Raw genomic sequence first — 13,705 nt, forward strand, 5'->3', positions numbered from 1 at the left:
CCGGGGCCGACCCCGGGGCCGTGCGGAGCTGGAGGGTGCAGAAAAAGAGGGGAGGGAGGCTGGAGTTCGGACCTAGCCTTTCGCAGCGGGGGAGAGGGCGTGGACGGGACGTCCCAGGTTTGCGGCGCAGGCAGCGTCACCCAATCCACAGCCGACCCCACCCTCCGGGCCGCGCGGGTCCCCTCCCTCTGGACTGAAACCCGAGGAGCCGCCGCGCCGCGGGGCCTGATGCACTTGTCCGCTACCGGTCGGCGGGAGGCGAGAACCCGGCGCGGCCGCTCGGAGCGGGGCCGACTCGGGGCAGCACCGGAGCGGGCCGGGCAGCAGTGGGCGCTCGCGATCCTCCTCTGCCCAACGCGCTCTCCCTCAGGGCCCGGCCTCCTCCGTCCCCTCCTCCTGCTCCTGCTCCTCCTCCCGCTCCTCCCCTCCGCGGGACTGATCGCCGAGCCTCCCGCCTGCAAAGTCCCCGGCGCGCCGGCAGCTACCAGCCGCCGTCTCTGCTGGATCTCCGTGGGTGCCTGCGCCCCAGCCTCGTCCGCCTGCCCCGAGGCGCCCCCCTCCCTCCCGGCTCGCTCCGCCGGCCGCCGGTGCTCCGCGGCGCTGCCCATGGCCCAGCCCGAGAGCCGACTTCGGGCGCCGGACCGGCTGGACCGCGGCGCAGCTCAGGTGAGTGCCGCGCGCCTGTGGCGGGGGCCTCCCAGGCTGGGGAGTGGCAAGACTTGGGGCCGTCGGGGTGCCCTCACCGGCGTCCCGGATTAAGGGCGAGAGCAGAGCCCAAGGTGAGTCGAGGCTGGAGCAAGTGGAGTGGATTTGGGGGAACAGGGAAGGAGAGATCCGGGGTTTTCTCATCCTTCTCACCTCCTGCCTTGCCCTCTCAGCTCTGCAAATCCCGAGGGACTTTTTTTTTTCCCCCTTATGGACAGGTTTTCGGCTTTTTGACTCTGTGGATTGGATCCTCCCCCAGCAGAGCCAGGGAGCTAGTTCCTGCCCAGCGCATCTCCCTGGGACGGCTCGGGGCGGCCGGAGCGCAGCGCGCAGCAAAGCCCGGGTACCACTCTGGCCGGGAACTGGGGCAGGGATACAGTCAGCAAAAGTCAGTCGGTGGAGAGAGCACCCCGGGTGGGGAAACCTAGGTCTGCCTTGCCTTTGCATTTGGATGGAGTGGAGGAGACACGGGACATCTCCCAAGGGGCGGGGATGTTCCGGCGGAGAGAGATTAAGGCGATGGACCATAGGTAATCTCTTTCCCGAATGCCAGTTCTACACCGTCCTGCTTTTTCATAGTACTTTTCACCGATTTTTTTCTGCTTCTGTTTCTATTTCGAGCACCACCTTGGGTGGTGGAGGCAGATGAGGGTGGGGGGAGGCGGGGCGCCCACCCGCGATGGGAGCGCACAAGACCCCCTCTCGGAACCGGGGGCACAACTAGGCGAGCCTGACATCTCCAGGTGCGCTCTCTGAGCCAGCCGGCGGACTGCGCGCTGCTCCCCCTTCTGGCCCCAGCCTGTCCCGGGAGCCGGAGGGCCGGCTTCCAGAGCCGGGCATAGGATGGAGAAGCGGGCGGGAGCTGGAGCGGGGTTGCAAGGCTCGGGGTGGGGGGTGCGCTTGGCTGCGCGGTTGTTTGCCGGCGCTGTGCGTCTTCCATTTCACCCCCTTCGCTGGCGGGCGTCCCCGCTTCTTCGTGTACCCAGGCCCCTCTCTCGGGAGCTGGGTTGCATCTCTCCTCCGCCCTCCACTGTGCAGGACAAGACGTAGCCTTGCCTCGCTTCGCCTTGCCTTGCGCGCGTCTCGCTCCTCCCCCAGCGTTATCCGCCGGCTATTTTTAGCCACTACTTGCAGGAAGGTGCTTTTGGGGGGATTCTGGGGAGGCGACTCCAAATCCATTCTCTTCGCACTGCGCTCCCAGAAGCGGTACCCTGCTGGCAGGGAGCAGCCGCGAGGAACAGCCAAGTGAGGATGGAGAGTATCCGCTCCTCCTCCCGCAGCCAGAGCTCTCGGAACCCGGGCACCACCGGCTCGGCTGCGCCGCCCGCCGCCCGCCACGGGAGCCGGTCCCGGTAGGAGTCCCTTGCGTCCGGGCGCCGTCGTTTGGCTGGCTTTCGTGGCTGCAGCCCGGGCGCACGCAGGATCCTTTGGGTCCTAACTCTTGCGTTCTCGCTTTGCAGCCACATCTCACCTAATTTCATTGAAAGGCAATTACCAACTTCCACTCAAGGGTTAATTCCAGGAATTCCGTCTTAAAAAGGGGTGGGGGAGGAAGGGACATAACCTAACTTCTTCTGTCTCCCTGTGTTTAGAAAGCCCATCCTTTGGCGTTTGGAAATACTCTTGTTTTCAGCAAGATTGGGTGCAGCTAGAAAAGCCTGACCTCGTGAAATTCCGGGAGATGGACGCTTCAACTGCAAATCCTCGCGTTATTCTTTGCATTTCCAGGGCTTACATCCTTTTACTTCCATAAGATTGCAGAAGTAACATGTTCAAATGGACCATTGTGTTACATAAGGTTTTCCCCAGAACTAGAAGAGAAGGATCAGCTTCTCAAGGAGCCTTTCTGGGCTCCAGTGGGTCCCTCTAACTCTCAGCCCGTGTTGATGGGGATCTGGGATTCACAACTTCGTGACTAAGCATTCCTAAGTCCTCGCAGTTAATTAGGACAGCAGCATTGAGTGAGGATTGGCCCAAGCTGCCTGGTGTATGGTGCACTGTAGCTTTAAAATGGGAGGTTTGGTTTTTTTGTTTTGTTTTGTTTTGTTTTTTTGCTTGGGAAGCTGGTGAGAAAGTGGTACCTTGAACTTGCAAATGGGATTGGGAAAATCCCAGGGCTCGTAGCTCTGTTGTTGGTACCCCTAGTATAAAGCCACACACAAGTCCTCCAGTCCAAAGCAGTGCTTTGCTCTGTGTAGATGCTTAGGAACCCTTTGCTTGGACTCCCCAATACAGTTGAGGCTTGTGCTTTCGTTGTCAAAAGAAGAAAGTTCCTTACTGGAAAAGCCCCGAGAGAGCTCTTTGAAGGGAAAAGCAATGTGGAAGCTTTTCTTACCTTGAATTACCACCTGATAGTGACCGGAAGGGGCTAGAAGTACGGACGGGCTGATGTAGAATTGCTTGATCCGTGCACACTGCCTTTCCCCTGCCAGGGCATCTACCCAGGGTAACACACACCCACCTTGAGTACTGAGTCGTGAGTCGTGTTCTCTCTGTTGAGCCTAGAGACTGGAGAGAAGAACACTACAATGTATTGATATCCTGTAGGTGATATCCTGTAGGTGAGCCTGTCCCAGGGTCAGGGCTCAGACAGCAGGCTCCGGGGCATGTCTCTAAGCCAGGATCCCTGTTCTGAGAGACAGTCTTGGAGGGGTGAAGACAAAGCTGGAGAGTTGTAATGCTCTAGCTGCTATGTAGCAAATGCAGTAACTTTTCAGTGGGCGTTGGAATAGACCAAGTTGTCCTCCGTGATTTTGGTGTATCTTCTTTGGACTCCACCAATGAACCAGTGCTTCCTACCGAAGCTGCCCTTTTCTAAGTGGGGAGAGTGGTGAGTGTGCTAGTGGGATTTGCAGGCCGCCTCTTGCCCCAGGCCCTAAGCAAATTAGCTTTCCCTCGGAGCCTTGAATTCTTCCTCTGAAAAATAAGAGGCTGAAAGATTTTTTATGAGAAAGTGAGAAAACGTATGTGCAGAGCATTTGGCAATTGTGAAACAAGGGTGAAAAATGTTCAGGGCTACTTACCATGTATTTCCTGCAAATTTCATTTGGTCTGTTTTAATGTTAATTACAGATTGCTGATGTCTGTGTCAATTACATATGCTAAAGGTTAAATGGGGGAGAGGATTTCATATAATGGGCTGGTATCTCCTTGTGATCACCTAAAATTGGTCAGCACCAGGCCTCCCTGCTCCTCAGAGCCGTTAGTCTCTTGTTTTCAGGATCAGAGTTAAATTTTGTAGAGTATTTTTTAAGAGTTAACTTAATGGATTTTGTATCTTAACATATGTATGTATGTATGTATATTTCGAGGAAGGGAGCTGAAATTGATTAATCAGAAAAGGAGAAGAGTTGCAGATGAGTGCATCAGTTGGGGCAGAGTAATACATGATCAATTTCAGGACCGGAGCTGGGCTCCCTTGTCTAAATCTGTCATCAGCATAAAGCACTGGGTCTCTGTTGCATTGTGGGTGTTCCAGATTTGGCCCCAGGACCTAGCTAAGTGCCTGGTCACTTAATAAATGGCTCAACAAGTAGTTTTGAATGAACGATTGGACGGAATCTCCACAGCAACCCTGTGTTGTGCACAGACAGATGGCATGATTTCTATTTTAGAGATTTGGAATGTGTAGATCAGAAGAAAAGTTAACTGGTTTTCTTGAAGGTACAGAAGATTCCAGATTGGAGTTCGGGTCTGTCTGTTCTCATTCTGTGCCGCTGCACTGATCATATTGCCCCATCCCTCCCATCACCACCTAAGATCCTCCTACCCCACAGTGGACTTTTGCATTTTGGAAGGTGTCCCTGGAGGGACTTTTCAGTGGGAGGTGGGGCGCTCTTTCTCCTTGTCCATCTCTCTGGGCCCTGAACGGAGGCTCGATTGGAGGATCCCACCTGGGACCTGGCATCTTGAGGGACTTGCTAAGGGACGTCAGGACAGCTAAGTGTTCATTTACCACCGTGAGTCATGAATCAAGTGGCGTCAGCAGCAGCGGGAGATTTCAGGATTTCCCAGAGGTGCTGTTCCCATGGCATGACCCTGACATGTTCCCTGGCACCCAGGTTTCCTTCCTTCTCTTTTTCCAAGCCTGGCTTTTTAGCTTCTCAGCTTCTCATCAATTCCTGGAGGTAACCCTTAGTCTTCAAGGAAGCTCCTTTTTCTGAGTTAGCCGGAATTGTAACCAGCTCTTGTGCAGCCTCTCACGATCCGTCTTCAGGCCTGCCTCCGGCATGAAGCTTTCTCAGCTTCCTCTCCCCACAGGGAATTAAGCTCATAGCTTTTTCAGGCCGTTAGAATAATATTTACTGGGCCATAGTTTGTCAATGGTTATGTGGTACCACCAGAGTTCTGGAAAAATGAATACGTTATTCTTGCGAAGAATAGCTTGAACATAATGGAAATAGATCCCAGTTGGCATCTTTTCTTTTTTTTTTTTTTTTTTTTTCCCTCCATGTTGCCTGCTTTTTGGTAGCTTTCCAGCAGGGGTCGTACATTCAAATGCCTTCCGAGGCCAGGCCAGTACCAGCCTGAGTGAAACAGGCCTTAGCCGGTGCCTGGTTGAGAAGTGTGGGGTTTGGGCACTGGAGCTCAGCCCCAACATCGGGGTGGCCAGGACCTCTGGCCCTGTCCAGCCACATCTGATTTTTTTTTTTCCAAGAGCTGTAAGCTCACCATTTTGCAAAGAATCTACTGAGTTTTAAGTACCAGCAGTTGAGTCGATTTTTTAAAAAATAATACCATGTGGGCCAAACAGAGCACTTCTGTAAGTAGACTTTATATATCTGTCACACAGGCTTCCAGAGTATGGCCTCTGGTTTCTGGGGAGAGAGAAGAAATCGGTTGGAATATGAGACTATGTAAAATCAGTTACCCAGAATGTTGAAGCAAAGGTGTTATTGGGCGTGCTGTGTAGACAGCATTCCAGTGAGTTACCCTTCATGTTCAAGGAGCGTTTGCTTGGCGGTTCCTGTTCCCTGTCCTAAGAGGCAGTTACAACGATCACATTTAGACCTTTAACACATGTGTACTGACTTCCAGCCATGGACCGAGGATTGCACTACTCACTGGTGGCACAGGAGGGAATAACACAGGTGGAAATTCTTGACCTTGTACTTACCTTCCAGGGGACAGGACAGATTAAAGCAAGATGGATGATAATCTGTCCTCCTTTGGATAGTGATATGCTAAGGAGAAATCAGGAGAAGGCCATATGAAAAGCCAGAGTGCTAGGCTAATACCTTAGGCCAGGAACCAGGGATCTCAAAGTTCAGTCTCTTGACTCAGTGTAATCAAAGTGAAATGTCATAATCTGACATAAAAGATTGTTGGTGTGGGAGTTTAGACCCTTGATCGTATTCTAGGAGTTGCTGTTGCAGGTAAACCCCTGAAAACAGACTGTACTCTTTAAAAAATAATAATAATAATGTTTATTTTTGAGAGAGAGAGAGAGAGAGAGAGAGAGCAGGGGAGGGGCAGATAGAGATTGGGAGACACAGAATCCGAAGCAGGCTCCAGGGTCTGAGCTGTCAGCACAGAGCCTGACTTGGGGCCGGAATTTAAGATCGTGACCTGAGCAGAAGTCAGACGCTTAACCAATTGAGCCACCCAGGCGCCCCAGACTATACTGTTAATTTTAATGAAATCGACTATTGAGTCCATTTGTTGAGTGTCTATCGGGTGCCGGACACTGGAGTAAGTGCTGGAATCCATTAATGAACAAAACCCATCAAGGACTAGTCCTCAAGGAAATTGGAGACCAGCGTGGAAGACATTAATAAATGATCACAGAAGAGTAGGTAACTAAAGTGAGCAAGCATTGTGGGACGTCCGCCTTAACTATCGAGGTTTGGCACTTGGAACTCCGGCATTCAGTACCTTTGTAATCAAGCATCTGATCTGTGCTAGGAACCCTTTCTGTCTCTGCTTCTCTGCCTGGTTGAAGCCAGGACCCCACCATCAGTGAAGATTTTTTTGAACCTTTAATTTCTTTACCTAGCAATGACATTTTGTATCCTTCTGAAAGTTCATTTTGTATCACAAAAACGAAGTATTTTAATTTTGTTTCATGTTTATTTTTGAGCGAGAGAGCATGGGCAAGGGAGGGGCAGAGAGAGAAAAGGGAACAGAGGAAGCAGAGAGAGAGCATGAGCCGGGAAGGGAGAGAGAGAAGGGAACAGAAGAAAAGAGGCAGGCTCTGCGCGCTGAACTGAGCCACTCAGGTGCCCCCCAAATGAGGTATTCTAAAAACTGTTTCTATGTGTGAAAGGTACTTGTGCCCTTTGAAACTCTGATACGCACTCTGCCAAATTTACCCTGGGCTTTGATGTTGACTGCAGTGTAGAAGATTAAAAAATAGATCTTACTCTTAAGGAACTTAGAGTGAGTATGACAGTCAGATCAATTAGCATGTTTTTACACAGGAGGGGTAAATGCATAGTGCTTGGGGCTTTGCCTGGGTCCTTGACACACCTTTCCTGGAGAATACCTCCCTCCAATCAATGTGTTGATTTCTTTCATTGCAGTCCTTTTCTCTCATAGCATGATTTTGTAGCAATGATGTTTATCTGGAGTCATCGTGTTAACTTCTCAGGCTCTCTTGCTTTATTCTGTGACTCCCCATCAGAACATGTGCCCCAGGGGGGCAGACATCTGGCATGCAGGCATGTTTCTCCCACCAGCTCCTAGAACAGTGTTACTGGTTCCAAGTGGTTGCTCAGAAAAGAAACAAGAGGCAACATTTCTTTCCGGGGGGAACTAGGGAAGGCTTCTTGGGGAAGAAATATTTAAGGAAAGAGAGAGAGGCATGGAGAGAAAAGCCAAAGAAGGATGGTAAAACGGAGTCACCCTTTGTATAGACCCCCAAGCCCTCCTTGAGTCATTTGTCCAAGTTAGGGATTCCTAATGTGGTCACCCCAGGTGAATAGCGGGTTAACAGGAACCCTTTGCTGAGCAGATCTGGGCTGTTCCAAAGCATTCTGGCATGCAAAGAATGAAAAAAAGATTTAAAAAGAATAAAAAAATGGGGAAAAAAAAGAAAATGATGACACTGATAATTCCTTACTTCTATGTTGAGTGATAATACCCATATTCTCCTTTGTTTTTTGTTTTTTGGTTGTTGTTGTTTTTCCTGCACCCAGCCCTTCAAGGGAGCCAGAGAGCCGGAGAGCTCTTAGCATCTTCTTTTTTTTTTTTTTTTTTTTTTTTTTTTATATTTAAGGAAACTGAGGTCTGGAATTGAGGCAACTTTTCTTAGATCCCCAGAACGAGGGAGGCAGATCCCAGATTTGCAGCCATGATTCCCCACCTGCAGTGAGCAGATGGCCCAAGGTGGAGACTCCTTAAATCCCTGGAGGACCGAGGAGCCCGCATTTTCTTTAAAGGAAGAAATATATTTAGATTTAAAACATTCGCATCTCCTTTTATTTGTCAAGAACTTCCATTTCAGCACTTTCCGAGATGCATTTTGTGTCTTGTTGAATTTCCCCTAGAATTCCTGCCGATTAGGTACACGCGCAGTAAGCTGTTTCGTGTAAATGTCTCCACTCCTTAGTTTAGGAGAGTCAATCAGAGTCCTGTATCAGCAGTTAAATACAGCGGGAGAAAGGTGATTGCGGAAGCAGCTGAAATGAAAAGCATGCTTGCCTTGCTGTGCTCAGAAAAATAAATACTTGAGGGGCGAGGAGTGAGCACGGACTGGGCGTCTCCTTCGGAAAACTTGCTGGCACTTTATTTAAATTATGTCTTACACCAGGTATTTTTTCCCCAGCGTCCAGGATCGGAAGGAGGGAGAAGGTGACAGTGACAGATTTCTGGGGTTCGATTTTGGAATTACTGTTGTGGTGGAGAGCACGTGGCTTTTGAAGTCACATCTGTTTGAATGGCTGATGTCCCCTCACCGACCGTCATCCTGAGAAATACAGTTTTCTGGGCCTCTGTTTTGTTAACGTTCTAATGAGAATTACAGGAGATTGCCATTAGAAAATGCCTAGCAAAATCTCCAGAAAACATATATTCTTCTTGTGTAGAGTTGCCAGAGCTTACAAGTAAAAATATAGGACATCCAGTTAAATTTCAATTTGAGCAACCTGTCATGTTTTGGTACAGGTGTATCCCAGATACTAAGTATTAAAAAATTATCCATTGTTTTATGAAATATAAATTTGACTGGGAGAACTGTATTTTATTAAGTGTTCCTATTCTCGTGGGGACTGTTCTGAGAGATTATTTTGGTGAAAGTCCTAGAATCCTAAGAAGTTAGAGAGGGGAGAACAGTAATATTGAAGGTGATATAATCTTGACCTTGGACCGGGGTGTGGTCCAAGGAGAAAAGGAGGGGTTGTTTTCTCTGGTGAGCTAAGCCGCGGCTCAATCCAAGGCAAGTTTGTTTGTTTGCTCACAGAAGCCAAAGAATTGTGGCTCTAACCAGATCTCTCAGTGCATTTAATAAGTGAGACAGATTCTCTCCCAAGTGGTGACAGCGTGCACCAGATTATTCCCAACAACTTCTGGAAGACAGGGTTTCAACCCCGTGAGGCCACCAGGATACAGTCAAATATTGCACCGAGCACATTCCCGTAGGGCTGGGGTTGCAAAGACAAGGTCCAAACGAGGGCTCCGCTGAGGCCACTGAAGGAAACTTTGGGCTTTGAAAACCCGCGCCTGCCACTGCTCCCCCTTCCGCCGAACCCAAAGCTAATAAAACTGTTACAGGGTCTTCCAGACTCGCTCCTCCTAGCAGATGACCTCAGGTGATAAACTGAGTCAGAAAGCTCCCTGAAGACTGCTGGAGTAGGTTGCTCTGAGGTTGGCAGTGAAAATGCTGTGTTTCCATTTTAGGTGATAACCTGGTGGGGAGCGAAATTAACAAGGCTTCCGTTGCCGTGGACTTTCCAAAGCAGTTTTATGGTTTTCTCAGTAGTGCAATACTGCCCATGGCCAGGTCATTAGTTTCTGTTTCATAGAACATTACTAACTCTTCATTTAACCTGAGCTGCTCACTAGCAGTGTTTATTTACCTGCAGCGTGGGCCAGAAAATAGGCGAAACAGCACAACAGTCAGTACCCAGGCTTACCCAGCCAGGGATCTAGTTAGAATCCACCTTGCTGCTTCTCAGCCACAAAGCAACGGGTGCTTCTTGGCCGCAGAGCAGCAGGAGAGGCCAGTTCCTTCTCATCGCTAAGCCTCCGTCTCCGCATCTGCAAAATGGGCATAATTACAATTGCAGCACAGGATCGCTTAGTGCACATTAAACCAAACAAGCAAGGCAAGCATCCCACAGTGCCTGACTCACAGTTAACGTTACCAAAAAAGATACCATTATTAAGGCGACAGAAGGAAGCGAAACAGGCTCTATCTAGAATGTCAGGGACCAGGACTGATCTCATGCGTCGTTTTCTGGGGAGACTGTCTGAGTCTCTTGCTCTTTGTTTCTCGAGTGTTCATTTATAGAATTTAAACCAACCTTATTATTTCATTTTCCGGGCCAAGGGATTAGAAGCAGCAATGCAGAGAAGGTAAGGAAGGAGATGTGAGGGCAGGAACCGAGTAGAGGAGGGGAACCTGGGTAAGAGGGAGGGGGAGAGAAAGGAACTTAGAGAAGCAGCCTGGACGGAGAAACCATTAAAAGCAGACAGCAGAGTTTGAAGAACGTGGAAGGCCGTGACCTGTTGTAACGGGGGCAGTCTTCGGAAGCTCCGGACTAAATCCCAGTGCTGTCATTTCAGTCAATGCCACCTCCACTCCCTTCCCCGAAGCTTCTCAGGACCCCAACTGAATGTCCATGGCCTTGAGGGAAAGACACACAGCTGTAATGGTGGTCCTGGAAAGAACGGAGAATGGGATATAAAAGGTGAAGCTGGGGCCTCTCTCCAGTTCAGTGACAGCACAAAATCACAGGTACAGACTGAAGACAGGGGGACCCAGTGCTGTCTGGTGGAGGGACCGGCCACGGTCCCCTCGTCGTCTTCCTCTGGCTGCAAGGGAGTTTGTTACTCTTGAGTTGGCTTTAAATCTCCTTTCATTAAATATCAGCCCTTAGTAAAGAGGGTTTCAGGGGGCATCTCTTCTGCCTGATTATTCCCTATGAAATGGTTACACCTCCCTGGTCTCTAAGCCCCATCTACACACATCATAGGAACCCACCATTTCCATGGGGGATGGACCCATCCTCCTCAGTCTTTCTCAAGGGGAAAGCATTCTTGGGGCCAGGCCAGTCTAGAGTTCATAGTGACTCTGGGCACAAAAGGGTACCCTTTGCCCCAGAAAGGAGTATATTATTTGACTTGGGGGAAATGATTTTGTTTTTCCAAACCTTATATATAGTTGCCTTACCTGTTCACTGGGTTTATGCTTCTCATGGACTTTTGAGGTGAGAGTCGCGTTATATGATGCATGTAAAACACCTATTTGAGAGCCTGGTACAGACCAAATGTCTATAATGCAGTACTGAGTGGCCCCGGTTAGCTTTTCTTGCTGGTAAGGCTATTTTGTTTGAAAAGCAGATCAGGAATGTCCGTAAGGATAGTATTTCACCTTCAGTCTGCCTCCTCCTTCCGGCTGACCACCCCCCCCCCCCCAGCTGGTGAGAGGGCCATGATGTTTTCCCCAGGGTGGCCTGTCTCAGTGTTCTGCTCTTACAAAAAGAACAAGGTGGGGGGACTCTCTTCTTTTCATTGGAGAAGGAAATCTTTCTCAAAAGCCTGTGCAGGATTCCCCTATAGGTCCCATTCGCCAAAAACTTGGTCACATGCCACGGGCCAGAATCACAGAAGAGGAAATGGAGGCACACAGACATTTGAAACAGTGGGAAGGGACAGTTCATCAACTACGTAACCCTGAATTGGTCCCTGTTGCCTTTGAGCAACTATTACGCTCATGTTTGTACATTGTAGCCGGGAATTGATCCTGTTCCGCGTCCTGTCTCTTTTATTGCTGTCTTCAGCTGAAACACACATCTTGTATTCTTCTGGTTTCACTTTTATTTGCCTCCCCAGCTCCATCACTTTTACGGCTATTTGCAATCTGCAGTATTTATGTTAAGCTCTCCCCCGGACCCAAGCAGACTTCGCAAAAACATAATCGGGTCCCTGCCCTGTCCCCCGATGCAGAACATCCCAAGGAGCCCCATTATTTACAGTATCAGCGTTTAAGTGCAGGACTCTGAAACACAGGGGGAGGTCCGTGCCCGGCCGCCTCGCTTCATGGCGGCATCCCCCTGGGCAAGGTAGTCTCTCCAGAAGTCACATATTGTTCGTGATTTTTAATTATGCGTGTTTATACACTTATTTACTTAATGTTTCATCTGTTTCAGTAGGTGAAACTGTAGGAGGACGGAGGTGTTGTCTAGAGCCCCCAAACCTGGAACCAGCCTGAACCAGTGCCTGGCAGGCAGGTGGCACCTAAGAAATAATGCAAGACCCCAGTACCCTCTGTTTTAGGGTTGTCGGGATTAAATGTGGTGATTCGTACAGGATGTTTCACGTGCATAGTGGGTGATCAGAGGCTAGCTTTCCCTTGGCCGTTTTGTTTTTTTTATATAGTAAAAGGAATGAAATTCAAGTCCCCGCAGCATGGCGTCCACGTTCCCATCTTTCAAGCCTCACGCTCGCTGTTTGCTGTTCCGTCCAATGCCTCATATTCAGACCATAGCACCACCACCCCGTGTTCCCCCAGATAAATCAGGAATGTGGACAAGAATTCTGCCCTGTGCAGTCTTGTGCCCGGCTGCCCTCTCCCCATCCTCCCCAGTTACGGGCCGTGTCACAGGCTTGTCCTGGATGCCCTCGCCGTCCGCTGCCCCCCCTGCGTGATGAATAAATGTGCGTGTGGTAGCCCCGTGGACACACACGAGGGTTGCACTTTTCCTATTGGAAGGTGGGCGTGGCCGTGTGACTTGCTGTGCACAAGGACAGTGAGGCCAAGTGACGCGTGTCACATCTGGCCCAGAGCTTTGAGAACCGCCCATGCATTGTGCATTTTCTCTTCCCTTCTCGCTTGTGATGTGCACCGTTTGAGACAGCAGGTGTTCTGTCGTTCTAGGTCTCTGGGAGACTTTCGTGAACCGAGGCCTGCCACCAGCCCACTTGGGACGAGCAGCCAAGGGAGGAGGGGCTGCCTGGGGAGGGGGTGTTCGTCTCCCTTACCTTAGCATGGCCCTGCCTGTGCAGTTGTCCTGGAGTGTGCCTTCCCACACAGGTGACATTAGTGTCATCACTTGCTGTTTCGGCCGCATCCCTCAGGAAACAGCTTCCCTGGAGAGCGGGGCAAACCACCGCTTCTAGAGCTGTGCACCCCCCGTGCCTGGTCCAGGAGATCGATGCGGGATTGCTGAAGAACGTGGGGACCTGCATGGTGAGAAGGGGTGTGGGAGGGTTTCCGGTGGAGTTGAGAAGTGAAAGTGTCATTATTATAAACATATATTTTTTTTAAGCTCACTTATTTTTGAGAGAGATCGTGAGCGGGAGAGGGGCAGAGAGAAAGGCGGCCAGAGGATCGGAAGCGGGCTCTGCGATGACAGCACAGAGCCCCACGCGGGGCTCCAGCTCACGAACCGTGAAATCATGACCTGAGCTGCAGTCGGACGCTTAAGCAACAGAGCCACCCAGGTGCCCCGAAAGTGCCATTATTATAAATAGAGATATTTCTGTTTCTTGGAGAGGAGGCTGATGTTTGCGTTCAGATTTCTCGAGCTTAGATGGGCAGCTCTCCTTTGTCCCAAGAAGATGTTCCCTGGGTAGAGTCACCTCCACCCAGTGGCCTGTCCTTTGTAGAGCTCCGGTAACAGCTGTGTGCCCACGAGCCTCCCCAGCCTCTCCCAGCCTTGGTCCGGGGACCTCTTTACACTTTCAGTCTTGAGGGGTGGGGCCTGCCTTGCTGGCTGCTGATCCCCGGCGACCCCTTCTCCGCGGCTGATCCCCAGCTATTCCTTCTCCGTTGCTGATCCCCAGCTACCCCTCCTTCACCGTCAATTTCAGCAAAAGTGGCAGAAGGGCTGTAGGTTGG

General features: G+C 50.5%; 1 protein-coding gene across 3 annotated transcripts in view; it reads left to right on the forward strand.

Moving 5' to 3' along the window:
- Positions 1-202: 202 nt before the first annotated feature.
- HS3ST1 (heparan sulfate-glucosamine 3-sulfotransferase 1) overlaps positions 203-13,705 on the forward strand; it is a 29,619-nt gene continuing 16,116 nt past the window's right edge. The window contains exon 1 of one of the 3 annotated variants that reach the window (XM_058723085.1): positions 203-666. The gene's annotated coding sequence lies outside the window, so the exon portion shown is untranslated. Of the gene's footprint in view, positions 780-12,838; positions 13,055-13,705 lie in introns of those variants that run through there. The other 2 variants (XM_058723087.1, XM_058723086.1) reach the window with 2 other exon arrangements.

Source organism: Neofelis nebulosa, chromosome 3, assembly GCF_028018385.1.
Source record: "Neofelis nebulosa isolate mNeoNeb1 chromosome 3, mNeoNeb1.pri, whole genome shotgun sequence".
NCBI lineage: Eukaryota > Metazoa > Chordata > Mammalia > Carnivora > Felidae > Neofelis > Neofelis nebulosa.